This window comes from Megalopta genalis, chromosome 17, assembly GCF_051020955.1.
Source record: "Megalopta genalis isolate 19385.01 chromosome 17, iyMegGena1_principal, whole genome shotgun sequence".
In the NCBI taxonomy this organism is placed as follows: domain Eukaryota; kingdom Metazoa; phylum Arthropoda; class Insecta; order Hymenoptera; family Halictidae; genus Megalopta; species Megalopta genalis.
Genome location: NC_135029.1, coordinates 6,972,965 through 6,989,602, shown reverse-complemented (window position 1 = coordinate 6,989,602; position 16,638 = coordinate 6,972,965). Strand labels below are relative to the sequence as shown.

At 35.6% G+C, this 16,638-nt stretch overlaps 1 protein-coding gene and 1 long non-coding RNA gene across 7 annotated transcripts in view; one reads left to right on the top strand and one right to left on the bottom strand.

Moving 5' to 3' along the window:
* The window catches only part of LOC117225184 (uncharacterized), an 82,709-nt gene that overhangs the window by 27,164 nt on the left and 38,907 nt on the right, over positions 1-16,638 (top strand). The window contains exon 1 of one of the 2 annotated variants that reach the window (XM_076527241.1): positions 9,889-10,034. The exons of the other annotated variant lie outside the window; for it this stretch is intronic. The gene's annotated coding sequence lies outside the window, so the exon portion shown is untranslated. Of the gene's footprint in view, positions 1-9,888; positions 10,035-16,638 lie in introns of those variants that run through there. 2 annotated transcript variants of the gene reach the window in all.
* On the bottom strand, positions 6,386-11,457 carry LOC117225186 (uncharacterized). 5 transcript variants are annotated; one of them, XR_013035034.1, is made up of 4 exons: positions 10,560-11,457; positions 10,094-10,480; positions 9,616-10,015; positions 6,386-9,525 (listed from the first exon to the last, which is right to left on the bottom strand). It is a non-coding gene; the product is annotated as an uncharacterized LOC117225186 (long non-coding RNA). The 5 variants fall into 5 exon arrangements; XR_013035036.1 differs by having other exon boundaries at positions 6,386-9,888; positions 9,959-10,015; XR_013035033.1 differs by having other exon boundaries at positions 6,386-10,015; positions 10,560-10,842; positions 11,067-11,457.

Genomic DNA, 16,638 nt, shown 5'->3' with positions numbered 1-16,638 from the left:
ATGCTGCGAACTATTTGTTACTTTTAGCCGGCAGAGAGTATTTTAGCTCGCAAATTTCCATCGCTCTCGGGACTGTGATAGTATACGCAGAAACGCTCGTTACACGCCGCGCCTTTCTACTTTTCACGAGAGCAGCGAAGTGAGCGAGAGCAGCAGGAACGTTTATCTTTATTTGGTATACGGTTTCACGCCTACCACCTTTTAGGCACACGAATTTTCTTCGCTATTGTATCTGTGCTTGCTAATTGCCTGAGGAACTCTCGTTTCTCCGGTCAGCGTCTGGTTCACCTTGCGACGGCACAGAGTGCCTACGACCCTGGCCTTGATAGTGCTCCGGACGCGATGCGACGCGACGCGACGGAACGTAGAATTCCGATCAGATGGCTCGCGACGAGAGGTCAACTTTCTCGTGACACGAGGACCACTGGCCCCGCTGGTGGAAAGTCAAGCGGTGAAAATCCATCGTTCAATGCGGTTCGACGCGCGTCTTCGCACCTGTATCCACTAGGTAGAATTTGCTACAAGCGTCAGACGTAAACGCGGCGCACAGTGGTATAAAAGCCCGAAATCATGATCAAAATAGAAAACAGTGACTTAAATTGTGACGATGAATTGAAAATTTGTATGTAAAGGTTTTCATGGTCGCCGATTACGAATCTGAATCTGAAAATTTTAAAAACAAAATGGCGAATAGGTTCTCGAAAAAATGATTCGATTTTCACAAAAATTGGTGCCCGCGCGTAACTTCCGCGCGCAGATAATATTTTCTATTAGCGTCGGACTGTGCGATTTGCTTACGATGCATTTGCAGTAGCGGTCATACACTTAAGACCGTTTGAGAAACGGTATAACCTATTTAAAACTGGACTAAATGACTTGAATATTTGTTAGATGACGGTAGGGCAATGACTAAAACACTTCTTTTTTTTAAATTTGCTATTACTTGGAATGATAACAAAAATAAAAAAACTCATGTCAGTTAACTTTCTTATCTGAATCTCAGTAATTTGTATGCATACTGAAAAAATAAATTTTATAAACTTATTCAACACTAATTACTGATACACGCGGATACACCGCATGATCTTTACATAAGTTTACATTTACAATTACTGCATAAAGTGTATAACTTATTTTTGTACACGTCCATCATTAACTTGGTTGTTATCAGTTTTATTAGTCTTATTATTATTATTTGTCATTATTTTTATTGTGGGTATTATTTCTATATTTAACGTCCTCATCATAACATCGTACCATGTTTGTATCTATCTAGAAATATCTAGGAACACCTGCTACGTATAAAAAGCACATTTCGTACGGAACTATTGGTAAGATTACGTCTGCGTCTGCATCTCGTACATCTTAACTTAAAAATAGTTCGCAGTCTGATGTTTAGTTTCTTAAAACACTTCTTTCTAAAACACTTCTCGCCAAGGCCGGAATGGTCCCACCACCAAACCAGCAAATTCCTCATTTACCGAGGTTTCCTTATTACATGGATCTAGAAGAAAATCAGAATCCTTCCGGGCGCACACTCAACAAGGTATTTCCCATCAAACATTCCAACAGAATCCTTCCAACCGCATACCTAACACGATCTCTCCATCTTATGCTCGACCACAATCCAATTTAGACAATACCAATATATAGCAAGGAGCTGAAGCGAGCACGCAGCTTTTAAAACGGTATAGATTTTTTAAAACTGATGTAAACGACTTTGTATTTCTTTTAAATGTTAGATGGACTAGTTTACCGTACAATGTCTTCGACATGACCCAAGTACGTTAATAATTTCTAAAAGGGAATACAAAGATGAATCGACCTGTATAGAAATAATATACAGTTATATCAAAAAAATTGTCATGATTTTGTTTTGTTTTTTGTTGAATAAAAAGATCTTTTATCAAAATTTAGTATTGTAATTGTTTAAAAGCCGACTAATTTTTATTCGAAACATTTTTTATTAAGAATTACTAGGATAGAAGATTGTAGATCCTGAATAGATAACTTCGAGATATGTAACTTAGATATATATATATAGATTTTTTTACAATCAAAACAACAAGTGTTTAGTACCTTCAATTGAATAATCCATTCATATTTATATTTATTGCCGCGTACTTTGAATAACTCTATGTTAGAAACACTGCGATATAACAGGTAAATGTTTGAGGAAGCAAAGGCAAGTAGATTGTTATCTATACTAACGTGTTTCTTGGATGTTGAGGATTACTTTTTTGTTTTAAATCGTTTACGTATGAATGAAGACTCTAGATTACTATTACGTTATAAAAAAGAAAAGATATTTTTTTCTTTTCATTGCTCGCATCACTGCGTGGCGCCACGAAGTTTCTAACAATCAAAAACGGAGCGAAGAATCGATTTCGAATCTTGCAGGAGGTCGGCGTACTCTATACAACATCGGCTTGCTTGGAATTGCTGCCTAGTCGGGACGATAGAAATCGTTTGGTACACAGTGAACGCGCTCGTGCTGTTTCCTTGTTTGGATAACGAGAAAACTATGCCTGAATGGGGCATCGGTAGCGACTCGTACTCCTGGAGTATCGTTTAGTCCTCATTGTTCGAGCACTGCTCGGACTACTTTGCGCGAAAGAGCTCCTGAATGGCCAATTATCCTTCTCCTCGGTTCAACATTTGCTTGACGTACGATTGTTAATGTGCTATCTGCTTGGAATTTACTCGATCCGCGTGAAACGTCGCTGCAGGGATGGCAATGCTTCCTGTCAAAATAGTAGGACAGTCATAGGATTAATATTCTGTCGACGATGTTCCTGGTTACAAGTGCAATGCGTTAATGGGAAAGAATCTATCGGTGGCGGACACGAGGTAAGACAAAAAACATTCCGTTCGATTTGATTATCGTTGCATTCAATGAGTCAGCTTTTCTACAGAAATGCATGCAGTGAGCAACGATAACATTTGGACAATCTTTAAAACACAATAATTTGTTAAAAATTGCACCGAAGGACTCGTATTTTTTTCAGTTGTTTACTAGACGTATCTAGTAACTGATCAGTTCAATCTATTGATCAGTTTACTAGAATACGAAAAATGTTTGAAACAATTGCAGTTGATTGGAATGAAAAAAAAATTTTTAGATTACGTTTCTCAATTTTTTTTCATCCGAGTCTGTGAAGAAAATTTAAACCACTTCTTGCGTAGTGACATTTCCTGAATACACTGCGCATGATACACATGTGTAGCAGCGGCCGTTAACGTTAGTTCGTGCCATCACTTACTAACAGCGACTACGCTATCCGAAACAAATTATGCGTTTGAATAGAAACTACACGTTTCTTATAGATTTTGGTACGCCAAACGTGAATCTGAGAGTCGTTTTTATCTGTGTTATCTTCAGCTTTCGAGGAAATTTATCTTTGAAAAGTTTTGAATTTCAAACATTTTTGTGCTTCAATTGTCGATTTCAAGTTAATAAAAAATTGCAATAAAATTCATCGTTACGGTTGATGACGTATGCACGTTTCGATTTTAAATACTTACATTTGTGAAAGCAAAACCGAGATACAGTTCCAGCATGATTTGCCACTTCTCCCATGTATTTGCTGTCCGAGATATGCTTCGACTTCTGGGGAACACAAATCGTGGTAAATATGTTCCGCAGTATGCTAAGTTCTATTATATCCGACTAGCGTCGAATTCCACGAATTAACTGTGTTCGGGTTAACTGACGCGCAAAAACGTTCAGGTTAGATCAAAGACTCCCGAGGAATGCTGTTAAATCTACACTTAGGATCGTTCGTTATGTGTAATTACCGATCTCATTGAACCGAGTCAATGGTACTGGGCACGTTCCTTTTACAAGACACGTATATAAATTAGGCGTTTGATTGTTCCGCGTACACATAATCTGAAATGTTACGCAACCTTCCGCTGCAACCACGATCTAACGATTCCTATCTAAATACTTCATATTTTAACGCACATACTATCCGATTTCAATATAAGATTATCCGACTATGTAACTTTTCCTTTCATCCTGTGTTCGGACATTTTTTAATTAATTAATGAGAAATATTGATCAAGGAAGTATTATCACTCGTTTCGCATTTTGAAATTTTATTATCAATCTTTTCGAGTGTAAGCGATGTTAACTCTAGATTACTGTAACATTAAGCTTGTTATTGATAGAATATTTTGTTATGTGTACGATATAACATGAAGTATCTATTTCTATATCTGTTTATCTATATATATAAATATTTATCGAAATATTGTTTCAACAAATTTCCTTTCTCTATGATTATTTTTATAACGATATGCGACAGCAAGTCACAGCGATTGATTTGTCTATTTTGCTTCGTTTGTATCAATCTATCCGACAGTACGCCAGAGTCAAAGGGCTAATTCTAAAATTCATTGTTTCCCATATTATTTCAGCCCCTACCATTAATTTCTTTGTATTCCTATTCGAACGTCGAAAACAACTAAAAATTACGAAACGCACTGTGTACATATTTTTCTGTCTTTAATTTCACAATATCGTCTTATTCAAATGCTGTTCGGTACGAGAAGAAAGTATTGGTCGAACGGAAGCCGCGCGGATGGTCGGAATATCCCCACGTATTCGGATGCTCGCTCGTGCAGGTGGCGTAGTTGAAATCACCGAGAGTACGGATTCTCCGGCAAGGCGTAGCACGAGAGCGCACGTACCAGATACGCGTGTACGTAATACGCGCGAGCGAGTGTAAATTCCCTTCGGCTCTCCCCGCGGCCATCCCTTCTTTTAATCGGTCCCTATCAATCCTGAAACCAGCTAGAGCAAAAATGAGAAGCGTGCGGCCGCTGTTTGTAAAACTGTTCCCCTCAAAGGAGCATCTTTAAAAGCCAGGGGTAAAAAGAGAAGATAAAATCATGAGCACTCGCTGGGCAATATCTTCGCGCTTCGAGTTACTTCGTAGAAAACGTTCTGCTTCTCCATGTAAAGACGAAACGAAGCGAAACGCATGTAATTACGCTAAGACCACGAACACAGTTCCGTGCTGGAATTTCAGTAGAAAGTATGAAAGTTTTTAACCCTTGACACAGAGACATTATCGTTTAAACTCGCTCTTGTCGGCATTTTCGTTTCTGACGATTGAACACGTTTCTCACAGGATTTACTTAGTAACGCCTTCTGGTGGATATACAATGGTGTTCGTACACCTTTTAAAACGCAATAACTTTTTAAAAACTGGACTAAGTGATTTGAATTTTTTTACATTACACACAGACGAACTAGTATATTAGATAATAACTAAAATGCTTTTTATATTTCTACAATTCCGTTCTAAATAAGATGACGAAAATATTTTGTTCTTAAAACGTATTTACGATAACTAGACTCTGGATTTTATGCATTTATGAAAAAATGTGTAATATAAGATTGTGAAGACATGAAAAGAATTTAATAATGTTGTTGCAATATTTTAAACTTATCTAAATTATATGAAGAAACAGCTTATTTTTATTTCATTTCTGGTTCTTGCAATCATCTTGGCAAATTTTTATTTTGCATGATGATCAGCAATCTAACGATGACACGTTGTTAGAAAAAACTCACTGACAGAATAATCATTGGTAAATAATAAATTGAAATGTCAATGTTCATTGTGGTATCGTTTATGATTAAACTGTGTGTCTTTAAGCATTTATGAAGAAAATGATTGTATGAAACACAAAATAATAAAATCATCAGAAGGATGATTTAGTTTCTTAAGTGAAAAAAATAAATCTCGTCCGGAAACATTTTCTGTCATCTCCAAATACGAATCTGACGGGCGACGCACGCCGAAGATTTAAATATTTAAACACTATATAAATATCTCCCAACTGTTAAGAAAAAAACAATTATGATATTTATATTTATGATAATTACTATGATATGATATTTTCTCTCGCCTTTTTTTCTATCTAAAATTATGGTACTACAGTTGGAATGAATTATTAGAAACTAAACAATATTAAAAAGAAATTTAAATAAATCCCTAATATTTGTAAATTTTGTTCAGTATAATCTCAGTCATGTTAACAATTTTTTCTTAATTTCATTGCCACTGTACGAATAAGATCGGCACGTTTTTCAAAAAAATATTCATCGCAATTAGCCTAAAGAACTATTTAGTACCTAATTTATTTGAATAACACCGTGAAAACAATCTTACGGTCTTGCTTGTGCAATGTACTTTTTATTATAGTGTATTTATTATAAATTAGATGCTCCGTTGATTCGTATTTAAAAAAAAAAAATTCTAAGCGAGATATTAGAATGTTTTTTAAGGAGGTCAAGCGTGGTTCTCAGGATAAATAGTATTCATTGTTTTAGGATTTTGCTACGAGTGAAATTATGTTAACAAATTCGTGCTTGTGGTTCGAACATTGTTTATTAAATCTATGTAAATTAATAGAAATCTGCGATAACATCTCCGCAATTATGAAAATATCGACTGGAACTCGAGAGAATAATGCTCTTTTCTAGTAACAAAAGATTCGCGTGTCGTGTGAATTGGCGCCTACCTGACTATTGATTCTGAAACGTGATTCACCGAGTAGTTTTAAATGAAAACGAGTCAAAGCTCTGTGCCACCGAAGCGAGTCTCCGAACTTTTGTTTCTACCTATTTCCTGGACGAAGTCTCGTATAATGTAGTCGTGTATACGTATGTATACATATGCACACAGCGACTTCCATTAATATTCGTACACTCTTCAAAAGAGAATGGAGTGTTTATAATCGAAACTGTGTGTTCAAAAATAACAAAAGTCCATCGACCGATGTTCCAAGATCTTATTTGTTAATCATCTTTATTTTATTATCAGCTATGTTGAATTTATCTGTGAATATTATCTGTAACGTATATCAGAGATGACATTTTTATATTGCTTTACATTGTTGTCAATCGTGTCAGACAAATCTGAGTAAGCAGAAAACAGTTGTGTCTATTACACAGTAATAACTAGATTGCGAATTTTATGCGTTCGTGGCACAAACGAGTGAATCAAATGCATAATACCAAAAATACAGATTACTATTCTTTCCAATTGTTCCTCAGCTTGTAAACAAAAATAGACAATTTGGGAAGAGGAGATACGATTATTCGAGCCTCACGACTCGTTTTTATAATTGCTGAGGGACAATTGGAGAGAATTCACTGTATTTAAAGAATTAGAAAATACTGTTTTATTAGTTATAATCCACTAAAATCACGAAGAAAGAGAGTAAACTACGGTCTACACAACTTCATTATCATGCAATTAATGCAATCAATTTTTTGTTTTGCACAAAAATTCATAGTTTAGTAATAACTGATATAATTTGCACTATTTTGAAATTCGTTGCATCAATTGTATTAGACAACTCGAATTTTCTGAGAAATTAGAGAGATCAGTTTACCATACGTCACACCAAGATGAAATATGTTGCCTAGATTCGCGTCAATTATATGAATTTTGAAAATTTCATAGAAATCGATTAACGTTGCAGCTTTTCATGACTTTTGGATTACTATTGAAGTCGATCCAAGGACTTTACCAAAAAAATCGCGTGTTGAGAAAACGTAAGTTTTGATTCTTTAACACACAATCAAATGAAATAACTGTAAAATGCTATGTTTCATACTTTCACCGTAATTCTGATCAGTTGCAATTTCTCCGAAATTTGTTTTCTACATACCATATGATAAACTGAGCCTTTTAATTTATCAAAAAGTTCAAGACGTCTGGTTGAAATTTAGAGACGATGTTCTCTCGTAAACAGTGTACGGACATTGGTGGAAGAAATGTAATTTACACATGTCAAAATACTAAAAAGACAAGCGAAATAAGTCCAGAACTTAACTATAAATTTGGTTAGTAAACAACGCACTTGTCGATGAACGATATAACATTTCTTGTTTCTCATAAGCATATTCTCTTTTTTGCACATCAAGTTATCTTTGCATAGATCATATTCACCATTCTGCAAATCAAATTAACCTAATTGATTGTCCCTTATTAAATTTGTTTATTCGAATATGTATATATACATATATTTTATAAATTTATAAAATAATACGAATTTCGTTACAAATAATTAATCATTGATACGAATTCTATTACAAATAATTACTAATAAATCAAGTTAATTTGCAGAAGGTTAGATATGATCCGCAAAAAGATTAATTTTAAGTGTAAAACCTGTGTGTATCTCCCACTGATGACTAAATCAAGACAAGCTATGTACGCGCGAGTTTCTAATTCCATTGAAACCAATACCAAGAATGTTTTGGAAAATTTCCAATACTATCCCTCGTATAGGATTATCGGATCATCAAGATAACGTTATTTTAGCGAGGCGAGCATGCGCTTCCTATTGTAACGCAATTTCCTCTTATAGCAGATAAACATTTTTTTTTAATGAACAATCCGGTAGTTATTTCTTTATCGAAAATGGTTTCCGGACACTGTCGTAATGTGATCTGACACGGTTGAACGGTATTATTGCTAGATTGATAACGGTAGTTGTTAACAGTGTCTGGCGGTAAATGATATTAATGATGCGGGATGTACGCGATAATTTCTTGTTGCATAATTGGCACCTAATTTTATGTTGCACGTGGAAACGGAAACTGCTTGACTTGCAACAAGTGTCTATATAACGCCACGCATAATAATGTGTACAAGCCAACAGAAGCACATGAATTATGCACGCGCAGCCTCAATTTTAATATTTCATCAATTTAGGCCTAACGACTTTATTACCTTTATCGAACATGAAAACAATAGGTGAATTCTCAATCATCTTACAGTCAACGCACACACGGGCTACTTCCCAGCCACTTTCGGGCCACAAAAATCAGTGTTTTTGCCAGATTTGTGATTTCGCTATCGTTCAAATCGATCAATTGTGGTCCACGATAATCAATAAATTGATCAAAGTTTTTATAAAACAATTGGGAAATGGTTCGCGTACAATTAGCATTCAGCATCATCGTACACTGCCATGTAAGGATGGGCGATTGTTGCAAAAAAATCGATTCTCAAATCGATTTGCAATGGCTTCCTTTGCACCTAAAGAAAAATGATTTAGTTACGCATCAATGATCTATGTAAATGATCTACGTATACTCACAACTAACAAACTTTCCAACTAAGTCTTATTCAAGTTGAGATTATTTTTTAAATTAATTTCCGTACAAATAAACTATTATTCGAATAACAAATAACATCTTATTCGGATGAATTTTTCTTCGAATAAAATTTGATTCGGATCAATTGTTATTTAGATTTTGTATTCCACTGGATATTTACTTGACAATGTCGAATACAATTTTATTCGTTGATACTTATTTCTTATCCGAAATTCGAGTAAAATTTCTCTTAACTCTGTAATATCTCTTGAAGTAAATTGAAGTAATTCCAGGGACGTTTTGATCAAACCCCGTAACATGAAAATGTGCTGTCGGTGCAGAAATCGACTATTCATGCTTCAGGCTTTCGAAAGAAGCCTAGGAAACGACATTCGACCCTTGAAATCGGAAATCTAGCTGATCGTTATTTTTCTTCAGCGCGAGGCGAATGAAATTCGCTAACTTTTAAGCGGTAACATTATCCTTACAGTTAGCCTGCTTCGTTGGCCGCAGCAGATTGCGTCGCTTGCATTTCCCGGGCGAAAAAAGGACCTGCTTAGACGCTGGTACGCGCAGAGCCGAACACGTAATCGGCGGTCTCCTGACAAGCCGATCGTGAAAGGTGCTATGTACGCGCGACGTTAATTGCCGACGGTGTGTATTTCCGAGTTTTAATAAACTGGCCGTCGTTAAGATCGCACTGCCAGTTAACTTCTTGCCCTCGTCAACCGGTCTCGTTACGTCGCGTTGCTTCGTAAATTCTGGAATACCAACAGCTGGAAACGAGATCAGCAAATCCACTTGGCGAGCCGACATCGTTCAGCTACCTACTTTTTCTCTGGTCGCATTGGAATCGCCACAGCCGAGTAAAGTCCGAGAGAAACGTGCCTACGGTGTTTAATTTAACGTGAGTTCGATCTTATCGCTCGTCGCGAAGAATCATTTGTACCTCGCGTCTATACATACCAGGATGTCTAATACATAACGCCAGACTTGTCTGACATTCCAACGCAGTGTTTCAGGCTGAATTATGTTACACGGTGAGATACAGTTTTTCGAACCAACGAAGAAAATCGTCGAAAGTCCAAGGGAAACTGTTGGGTCGTTCGGAGTGTAATTAAATTTGTATACGAAAGAATTAGTTGGTAAAGTAATTTCCCATATTTTCTATGACTCGAAGAAACTATGATGCTTCATTCTGATTAATTTCGTTAATTTCGTAATTTTCGTTAGTTTCCTTTCGAATTTTCCCTAGTTTTCGCGAACGCTGAGAAATGGCTTGCCTTTTTACTTTCTTCTAGCTTGCGATGCAATTTTCTTTTCGGTGTGAACCGAGTTTTTGGCCAAACGAGACTGCAATTTCAACGTTCTGAATCTTTGCGGTTGGCCAGGTCGTTCTTTATCTTGAAGATCAAAATCTCCTACTACAAACCTCTTATAACAATATTTGTAGGTGGGATGAGATACAGCATTATCACCGAGAGCACTACAAATCGTATCTCCAGCTCCGGCTGCGTTTTTTTCCATTTGAATTGCGAAGAACCCACAACGACGTACATGCTCCTTCCTACGATGCATTATTTAAACAAGTGTTTCTCTGGGTTATGTTAGCCGATTCAGACAGCCTTGTAGTGCTTTGGTAAGCTCGAGATGTGCACTACAATATCTCGGAACACTCGTTACGGGATTCCAATTGCAAATAGCCTTTACGATCACTGGAAGATAAAACATTGAAATCAACTTGTACACCTAATATTTATTATCGATATAGTATTCCTATATAGGGTATTCGCGATAACTTGTACCAGTGTTTTCTTTGTAAACGGAAAACATTAAAAAAAATACGGAAGAGGAGGAAGTTATACTATATTTTACTGGCAATACGACAGTGTATCTTAGTTTTTTATGTTTTTAATATTTTTCGACAAAGGAAGGTGACCTTCATTCTTTTTATATCTGTTCTATAAATATGGACTTCTCGTGTAAACACACACACACATCTTGCGCATTTCTAAATTCCACATATACCAATGGAGTTCCAACTAATTCCGGCATTTTCGACGAAACCGGCCAGAATGATTTAAGCATCTTATTAGTTTCTTCGCAGTATGAAGGCACGAAACGTGGAATAATCTTCGTTTATGGTTGACGGCAGAACGTATTTTTATATGTTAATATTTCACATCCTCGGTTCGGATTCTCTTATAAGGTTTAACGTCACTCGCGCCTCGGTCCCGACTGTGCGTTTCGAACATTTCTTAGCGTGCTTAAAACTGTTTTAAACTTCAGCTTGATTTTAATTGCGTCAAATAAATTACCGACACTTTACGATCAGCTGTAAAGTTACAGTTAATTTTGAGATAGTTCCGGAAGCCGGTGTCGTACGAGCATGCGCAGCTCCGTGTTATGTCTTCTTCATGTATTTTTTTCGCATACTCGACGACGGTGACTTGCGCGTGTAACAGAATCTGTTGTTAAATCATGAAACGCGTGCTACACGGTGACGAGAATTTTCAAATGATGCGGTGCAGTGACATACAAATATAAAGAGATTTTAAGAACTGTGGGATATGAAATAATGTCAGAAACTAAATGTTGCGCATTGACTACAATTGTCGAACAATTTTTCTTCAAAGATTGTGTATGCTTGTATCGATCATGTTTTTGATCCACTAATCGGAGTTTACAACAAATATATGTTTAAACATTTTTAATATTTCGTAGAATATTGTTAAAACTTTGGTAGACCGTGGGTTTCGAAAATCGACATATTACATTTGACGTGATAGCATCTTTCTTTCTGAATCAGATTACGATAACAAGGACAGTCATTTATCGATAGTTTGATTTATGACTACGTATACAGGGTGTCTCGGTAACTCTCTTACAAAGCGATATCTCCATTATCGGCAATGATACGCAGGAATGCTTAAGGAACAAATCGTTTGATTCAAAGGAACACATGTGGTGGAAATCGTTTTTTCTAAAGGTCATATTTCTCAAGATTTCAAGGTCATCGATGTTTTTTTTAAATAGGTTTAAATATTTATTTCTGTTATCATATCATGATAGCTAAGATCAAGACGAAATCAATGACCAATAATATAACTATTTTTTTCACCACATGTGTTGCTTTGAACCAAACAATTCGTTCCTTCAACATTCCGCGTATCATTACCGATAACGGAGATACGCTTTGCAACAGGGTAACTGAGACGCCCTCTAGTATAACGTGTTCACGCTAACACTAGCCATCGTATATTTTTGCAACGTAATAGATATTATGAAAAGAGTGAAAGAAGACAAAGTTATACCGTTCTATGTCTCCTTGCATGCAATGTAATGATGCCTGTAATTCTACTTCATCTGCATTATTTTTTTTTGGTAATGGAGGTGACCTTTAATTTTTTAAGTGGAATGTAATGTAATTTTTTGTACCGCATTTGTATCGTGTGCCAAAACGAATTTATTCGAATACGACGTAATGACCTTGAAGATCGCGCAAGGTCAGAAACGGGAGAAATACTTTGAATACTTCCTGCTAATGTATTTACAAGTTTTCTTTATCGAAGCGAGATAGTAAATGCTCGATATGATTTTGATGTGCACGATTGCCTCGATTTCTGTCCTTTTACGATCTTGGAAGCTATTACCTTGAATGAATTCGACGAATGAAAGCGTTTTGGCACACGCTTTTGTATTATATAATAATACATAGTGTACCATTTAAAAAATTGAAGGTTACCTACATTTCTAAAAAATTAATACAAATTAAAAAATTACAGACATCACTTTTTAAAATTACAGAGTTTCATTTTTTTTACATGTTCACTATTTGCAAGGAAAACACTGGTTAGTTTTAGCGTGAACACACCGTATAAACAGAAATTACAGATACTGGACATGTAAATGTAGCAAATCGATTTAAAAGAACTTCTTGAATGCAAAATTATATTTGTTAGAAGCAATGACAAATAAAAACACAGCGATTGAATCGTGCTAGAATTATTAAAATTTGTAATTCTTTGTCTGCAGTAGATATTTACTATAAATGTATAAGATTCACGTTTCATTGATAATGTTCAATTTGAACTTTTATGTACGATCGTATTTTGAAGCGAAATGATGCTTTGAAAAGTGTGCGAAGATAAACGTTAAATACTTTCGAAATGTAAAAAATCCTGCAAAATATTTAAAAAAATCGTGCATCTAGTTTCCGATATTGTTTAAAACTCTGCAAACTACATGTATAACAGCACGAGTGCTTTATGCGTCTATAAATGTATTACACGGAGCATAAATTGAATAGAAAGATTAGATGAAACGTTGGTCCGTGCTGAAATAACATTTTTAAGAGAACCATGAATATTAAGTGAAAGATGACAGTAAAAGGTTCTGCGGCTACATAATTTAATTAACTACATTGTAGATACACGCGGCGACCAACAAATCTCGACAAAGCGGGCGTAACATAGAAGCTGCTTAACCCTCTCACCTGTTCACGGTCAAATGCCTTCGATGCTTATTTCTGCTTGCCTCGAGCGGTCGCGTCGAGGTATGCTTGCCTTTCGCTGCCCTTTACCGAAAGAATTTTACTTTCGTTCGTGTTAATACTGTAATTTCGAACTCACGAAATCTCAAGAGTATTTATTTAATATTCGTGTACACTTCTGGCTCGATGGTTCAGTTTGGATTTAAATTAATATTTATATTTCATTTCTCCGTAACTATAACTCATTTAGTCCAGTAGCGGTTAATAATCGCTAGACAGCAGATCTTTATGCAAGATAAAAATTTTCCAAGACGATTGTAAGAAATATAAATGAAATAAAAGTAAACCGTTTTTTCGAACAGTCTTTATAATTTGAAAACAATGTAACAATACTATAAAATTCTTCCTGTGTCTTCGCAATTTTATACAGGGTGTTCATGATCAAGTTTATTAAGAAATAATTGCAGTTATATTAAAAAGAAAAATATAAATAAACAAGTGTAAGAAATAAATTATTTCGTTAAGATAACTAAAAATAAAAGAACATTTTTATATTTTAAACTTATTTCCCTTTTACACTTAGCATAAGAAAGTGTTCATGGTAAATAGGGGATATGTAAGGCAGTAAACTCATCGTGTCGTCATATTTCTCTCATGTTATAGGTGTTGAAGCTTCATACAGTTCCAACATAGTAATTTTGCTGATATGTTTAGATCTTCCTTTCTTCCAAATAGAAAAAATAACTTTAAATGAAGCGTTTTCTTCCATACTGGTTTTGTAAACAATTGTTTGCGGTTCATCAAAATCTCGTTTTATTTCATACAAAATGAAGTTCTTTTTTTAGGTAATTCTTTATTACATCATAATAGTCTTGAGCAGTATATAAATGATCTTTTTTCTTTAATGCTGTTTCCATAACTCCAAAATGGCTATTAGGAATGGACTTATTCCACTTTCAAATACAAGATTTTCGCGATAACATTTTATAGCTGAAACTTCTTCGATTACTTTATCAAGAAATCGTACTCCATTGATTGTATGATTATAAATGTAAAAAGAGCATATCAATATCTTACTAAAATTACCATTAACTTTTTCCTTTCCAAAAGTGGGCTTATACCACTTTCAAAAAAAGCTCATATGGTAGTGTCGATTAGTACGCGATAAAGAAAACATTTGGGAAAGATTCTCGATTCTCGCCAAGATTCGTGTGTGGATGCAGAACAGTGATCCTGGTCTTCTGGAAGTAAGCATACTGTACACACGCTATAACTATGGATAGCCCGTAGTAGAAGTGGTACACAAGAAGTTCCTTGGAACGTTCCTTCCGCGCCAGCTTTGTACACAGGTTGGGATTCAAGAATCCTTCGGTAAAGTAACAATACCTAGGAAGTGGAGCGAGTTACGATGCGGTAGCCATAACGTAGAGAATGCTTTATGAGCACTCGAAGAATGTCGTGCGTACGATTCAGGTTTCATCTTACGTTTCGGTTATCGGATAGTTTTTCCATCGATTTTCGAGTGTAACTTTCGTTCATTCGGAATGAATGATGATGATGATGATTTTTCGTCGAATAATATAAATGTAATAAATTTTGATAAGTTCAGCGCGAAGACAGCGCGAAAGTCAGTTAACTGTGAATATTTCTGGAGCCGTTATAAAGGGTAACAATAATTACGAATTACGCACATTAATTTGTACGCTGTGCCCTTATGGCATTACTGGAAGCAGCAAGACGGTAAAATATGGTATTCTACTGGTTATTATTTCTGCCCCTCATTACTCATGCATCGAGTCGTAGGCGTTTAGTTTTCCATGAGGTTACATTACACGGTGCCGCAAGCTATTTGTAGCTACATGTGGTTATACGTGGGCAAGATGCACTCAAGAAATGTAGAATGTAACCATTTCGTGGTTAGATGCATAGTTCAGGACCAACCTGACTGTTACACAAACGGTTTCCATTATAAAGGGATCGATCACTTCGCATTGCTAGATCTACCTATATCTCATTTCCCTAATTACACTTCGCTTTCACAATCCTTCGATCTACGCTTCTCAACTATTCTACGGTGTACACAAAAACTTACGCCAATACCGTTCGAGTCGCAGAGACCCGACCAGAAAAATACGTGCGTATCTTTCGAAACAGCACTATAATACGATGCTTTTAAGCTCATCGTATAGAAGGATATATATACGATAGTCCCAATCGATGAATTCACAACGATTCTAGCAACGTCTTGACGTTATAGCTGACATGGAGATGAATTCAACGATCTATATAAAACGGTCTTTACGTCTTGAAACATTGATAAAATCGTTGTGAACAGCTTGAGTCCACGTCTTGATTATTTGCAAGATCCTCTCAGTGGTTGGGCCTATCCGAGTAAGATGTATCCCAGAAATGTGGAACTTGAACCGGGAATGTCTTACACTATAGCTTATTTCTGCGCTAACTAAATGTGCGCTTGGTTTGTTAAAGTTACATGCTGTTAGTGAAACCGTACGTGATTAAACCAACGATTTGCTGTTCCCACTTTTCAAATAGAAAATCTACACTCGCGAGGAAGTGCATACACATACATACATTCTACGCTTTGTACTCTGCTATAACGTTGACTGATATCTCAAGTGAAATCGGAGAAACCGAATTGTTTACAATGTATGTTTAGAATTAAACGATTATCATCGTTCCGTAATTTTTGTGAAAAATGTGAAATATGAGCTGCTGAAATTGAACTCAACAAAATTTGAAAGATAATATTCCATAAAAAGTTACACGACGTTCTAACAAGATAACAATTGAAACGACTCAAGCTAATTAATATTGTATATTTTATATATTATCATTATGTATATTCGAATAGTTTTCACGCTTTAATCCTAAAAGAACAGAGTGCATTAGAATAAGATAATTGGTAATTACAATTGCAAATTCGAAAAAAACTTATAGGACTTTTGGTACATTTACAAAGCTCAAAATAAACCTGAGCATATTTGTGTGAAACGACATT